Genomic DNA, 5949 nt, shown 5'->3' with positions numbered 1-5949 from the left:
CAGCCTAAAGAGAAAAAAAAACTATGGTAGCACCTTGACTTCTCAAAAAATGAAATCTTACACAAATCCAAACCGGGTGCGCCATCGTGCATAAATGTATTTTGTCCCCCCACACCAAACGTGATCACTACACACAGGTTAAAATATCAAAACAAACTGAACCAATTACAGTAATTTGGGGACAGGTTGAAAAGCATTAAACCTTTATGGCAATTTAGCTAGCTAGCTAATTTGTCCTATTTAGCTAGCTTGCTGTTGCTAGCTAATTTGTCCTGGGATATAAATATTGAGTTGTTAGTTTACCTGAAATGCACAAGGTTCTCTACTCTGACAATTAATCCACACATAAAACGGTCATCCGAATCATTTCTAGTAATCTCTTTTTCTAGGCTTTTTCTTCTCTTGACTTTATATTGCGATTGGCAACTTTCATAAATTAGGTGCATTAACCGCCACCGACCTTGTTCATCTTTCAGTCACCCACGTGGGTATAACCAATGAGGAGATGGCACGTGGGTACCTGCTTCTATAAACCATTGAGGAGATGGGAGAGGCAGGACTTGCAGCGCGCTCTACGTCAGAAATAGAACTGACTTCTATTTTACACCATGGCAAAGCAGACGCTCGTTCGCGAGCAGTGTGGGTGCAATAATTGAATCATATAGATTTCTAAATTGATTTTGCAACGCGAGCTGTGTAGTCAGCCTGTAATGTGTACAATCACAACATGTAGGCCTACATCTGATCATGCACAAGACTCACTATGTCTATCACAGGGTGGGTGCTGGAGAGCTACTGGATGTGCAGGCTTTCGTTCTGAGCCCCTCACTATAACACCACTGATTCAAGTAGGCCAAACTGAAAGTGATAGGATGGAACAAAAGCCTGCAGACCCAGTGGCTATGTACTAGTAATAGTAGGAGCGGAATGGGAGAAACCTGGTTGTATAAACTCCGCATGGTAGATCACGCTCTATGCTGAGAGAGATACTTCTCAGAAGGTAAGTGTGATACTCAACTATAAAATATTTGGAGTGTAGTTACATTAAGCTGGCTGTCTGTATTATATTATACAATAACTAAAGTATACAGTGTATATATACAGTATATATGTCTTATTGTTTCATAAACCGGATAGGTGCAGTGAAATGTGTTGTTTTATAGGGTCAACCATAGTACTACGGTGCCCCTGGAGTAAATTAGGATTAAGTACCTTGCTCAAGGGCACATCAGCAGATTTTTCATCTTGTCGGCTCAGATATTCAAACCAGGCAGCAACCTTTTGGTTACTGGCCCAATGCTCTAACCGCTAGGCTATCATAAGATTTTTTATCTCTCACAAACTAATGTGACCGAATTGAGAAGTGCGTTTACCCAATTGAATTTGGTTACATATAAACTCAGCAAAAAAATAAATGTCCTCTCACTTTCAACTGCGTTTATTTTCAGCAAACTTAATGTGTAAATATTTGTATGAACATAAGATTCAACAACTGAGACATAAACTGAACAAGTTCCACAGACGTGACTAACAGAAATGGAATAATGTGACCCTGAACAAACGGAGGGGGGTCAAAAGTAACAGTCAGTATTGGATGTGGCCACCAGCTGCATTAAGTACTGCAGTGCATCTCCTCCTCATGGACTACACCAGATTTGCCAGTTCTTGCTGTGAGATGTTACCCCACACCTGCAAGTTCCCGGAATGGCCCTAGCACTCACCCTCCGATCCAACAGGTCCCAGACGTGCTCAATGGGGTTGAGATCCGGGCTCTTCACTGGCCATGGCAGAACACTGACATTCCTGTCTTGCAGGAAATCACGCAGGGGTCATGGAGGGTCATGTCAGGATGAGCCTGCAGGAGAGAGGAGGATGTCTTCCCTGTAACGCACAGCGTTGAGATTGCCTGCAATAACAACAAGCTCAGTCCGATGATGCTGTGACACACCATCCCAGACCATGACGGACCCTCCACCTCCAAATCGATCCCGCTCCAGAGTACAGGCCTCGGTGTAACACTCATTCCTTCGACGATAAACGCAAATCTGACCATCACCCGTGGTGAGACAAAACCGCAACTCGTCAGTGAAGAGCACTTTTTGCCAGTCCTGTCTGGTCCAGCGACAGTGGGCTTGTGCCCATAGGCGACGTTGTTGCCAGTGATGTCCAGTGAGGATCTGCCTTACAAGCCTTCAGTCCAGCCTCTCTCAGCCTATTGCGGACAGTCTGAGCACTGATGGAGAGATTGTGTGTTCCTGGTGTAACTCAGGCAGTTGTTGTTGCCATCCTGTACCAGTCCCGCAGGTGTGATATTTGGATGTACCAATTCTGTGCAGGTGTTGTTACACGCAGTCTGCCACTGCGAGGATGATCAGCTGTGCGTCCTGTCTTCCTGTAGAGCTTTCTTAGGCGTCTCACAGTACGGACATTGCAATTTATTGCCCTTGCCACATCTGCAGTCCTCATGTTCCTTGCAGCATACCTAAGGCATGTTCACGCAGATGAGCAGGGACCCTGGGCATCTTTCTTTTGGTGTTTGTCTGAGTCAGTAGAAAGTCCTCTTTAGTGTCCTAAGTTTTCATAACTGTGACCTTAATTGCCAACTGTCTGTAAGCTGTTAGTGTTTTAACGACCGTTCCACAGGTGCATGTTCATTCATTGTTTATGATTCATTGAACAAGCATGGGAAACAGTGTTTAAACCCTTTACAATGAAGATCTGTGAAGTTATTTGGATTTTTACTAATTATCTTTGCTGAGTTCATTTGTAAATAAGGTTAAACCAATGCCTTTTAAAGGGTTAATAAATTATGTTAAGATGTGTGTTAACCTGTTTTGAGTGTTGTGACCTTCAGACACTATCAGATTGTGTCTACATTCAGACTCCTCCTGTCTGGATCCCACTGTGGTTACCTGGTTTTCTGAGAACACAAGGTTGCCACAGACCTGATGAAACCAGCCCCCTGTCAGAAGATGCTTACACTCATTCACCTTGTGATGAAAGGTCAAGTTTTGGGTTTTATTTTACCTTTATTTAACTAGGCAAGTCAGTTCAGAACAAATTCTTATTTTCAATAACGGCCTAGGAACAGTGGGTTAACTGCCTGTTCAGGGGCAGAACGACAGATTTGTACCTTGTCAGCTCGGGGATTTGAACTTGCAACCTTCCGGTTACTAGTCCAATGCTCTAACCACTAGGCTACCCTGCTTTTACTTGCTGTTAAGATGGCTCTTGTAGACCTCCACAAATTGTAGATCTCCAAAAGTCTGGTTCATCCTTGGGAGCAATTTCCAAATGCCTGAAGATACCACATTCATCTGTACAAACAATAGTACGCAAGTATAAACAACATGGGACAACGCAGCCATCATACCGCTCAGGAAGGAGACGCGTTCTGTCTCCTAGAGATGAATGTACTTTGGTGCGAAAAGTGCAAATCATTCCCAGAACAACAGCAAAGGACCTTGCGAAGATGCTGTGGGAAACAGGTACAAAAGTATCCATATCCACAGTAAAACGAGTCCTATATCGACATAACCTGAAAGGCCGCTCAGCAAGGAAGAAGCCACTGCTCCAAAACCGCCTTAAAAAGCCAGACTACGGTTTGCAACTGCACATGGGGACAAAGATTGTACTTTTTGGAGAAATGTCCTCTGGTCTGATGAAACAAAATAGAACTGTTTGGCCATAATGACCATCCTTATGTTTGGAGGAAAAAGGGGGAGGCTTGCAAGCTGAAGAACATCATCCCAACCGTGAAGCACGGGGGTGGCAGCATCATGTTGTGGGGTTTCTTTGCTGCATGCGGGACTGGTGCACTTCACAAAATAGATGGCATCATGAGGAAAGAAAATTATGTGGTTATATTGCAGTCTGAAAGAGCATTCAACGCCAAATAATTAATGTTCTGTGGCGTTCTACATAAGGAGATGTATTTGCTCATATGATTTGATCATCTTTGCATGGCAGCCTGTTTGTGATCTCATGTTGAATGTCCATGCAGAAAAAGAAAAAAAAAATGTTATGACAATGACCATAGGCTAACATGGAACACCAGGGTTGTGGGTTTGATTACCGCATGGGTCACATTAATGCATTTGTTAAATCTTAGCAAATTCTGATAATTGACCATATTACAACCAGTCACCATCATCACCATAATATAAATAAAATTATAAACCGGGCGTTGCGTTGTGCCTAAGAACAGCCCATAGCTGTAGTATTTTGGCCATATACCACACCCGCTTGGGCCTTATCGCTTAAATAATATTCACAATATATTTTTTGTGAATGTACCAGTGTCTGAGAACGATGTGAAGACATGGGCTCCGGAGCAAGGGACACAAGCCCAAGACGGCTGCTGAGGAACTATGGACCTTAAGGGGGCCTGCAGGTCTTTGGGACTAAAGAAGACACACACAACGATTACCAGAACGTACACGCTGTTACACTGCATAACATTCATAAACGATCAATAATCCCCTTCATATTATAAAGGGTATTATTGATAGCTTATGAATGTTATAAAGTTTATAAGTATTATATGAATCCCCATATATATATATATATAGTAAATGTCAGTTTGACCGTGTTTGCACCAGAGATCCTATTCTAATTCTTAATTCAATGGTATGCACTGACGCAGCAGCTTCCACTTATTGAGGCAAACATTTATAAATGCTGATATTGAGTTTCTAACAGTGTTGTGCATTGCATATGAATATGATTTTTAGTACTTACATTACAGCATGACTGCATTATGGTCAAGTATACACAAATATTTTTGTGACATACTTTTATATGGCATTGGGAAATAGCTCAATACTAATTTCCCTAAAGGGCTATCTTTGTCATGTTGTTTAGGCAGTGTAAATTGCTCATTAGTAAAAGTGATTAAATTAGACATACCTTGAAGCTTCAGTGAGGCATCTCCAGAACCGTTGCCCCAATCTCCTGTGAGAAACAGAGCAATACAATAGATCCACAGTAACAGTATACTCAGCTTCACCTTGTTCAGAACACATATTGATGCAGATGGTAGCACATTTGTTTGAATGCTCCATCATTGTAATGTATAGTTTTCATGAGAATGTCTGATGTAGCCTAACATGTAATGACTGTTGTGCCAGTTATGTCATGTCATTGCTAGGCTTCCCCAGAAAACCTGTGAAGAAACATGATGTTTTAGTAAAGTTATTTAGCTTTGTAGCAACTGTAATGCAAACCGGCAATGTGACATATCTTATCATAAGTTGTCATTACATGTGAAATGATATTATGCAAATATGCCTGACTATACCTGTCTAGGGAGGTCTCGCTCATACTCCTTCAGAACATTCTCTTCATTGTCCTCAATGGAAGGTGGCTCGTTTGAGGGCACATACTCCACCAGAAATAGCTTGTTGACAATGGCACTCTCTCGACCACCTTATAAACATAAGGTCAGTTTCAGTCATCAATTATCCATGATAGCAATTATAATAACATAACAGCACCAGACATGGATCAATTAAGTCAAGTATTTAGGGTATCCCTGCTTGGACTATTATGACTATTATGTTAATTCCATGGTACAGGGAAAACAAAATGTTATTTAACCCAGGACTGAATGGCAATGAAACAATAAATGTCTTTGTGTGATATATTTTTGTAGAATCCTTTCACAATTCAACCTGGTAATAGCCAGAGTTTTGACTGACACTTTGTCCTCGGGTAAGCATATTGGTCCATTATACTTCAAAGTGCTGTTCTCTCCAAACCCTGGTTTTGTACCATCCAGAGTGTAGTAGATAGTGACATCTGGGATATCTAGGCAGCAATATATGTTGTTTGTCAAAAAAACCTTTGAATCTAGAGCAGATGTAATCAGTGCATTGTGGATATCATACAAAAAAACAAATGCGGTACATACAATATATTAATGTATGCACTAGCATCCTCCACACATTA

Source organism: Oncorhynchus masou, chromosome 4, assembly GCF_036934945.1.
Source record: "Oncorhynchus masou masou isolate Uvic2021 chromosome 4, UVic_Omas_1.1, whole genome shotgun sequence".
Taxonomy (NCBI): Eukaryota; Metazoa; Chordata; class Actinopteri; order Salmoniformes; family Salmonidae; genus Oncorhynchus; species Oncorhynchus masou.
This window is presented reverse-complemented; position numbering follows the sequence as displayed.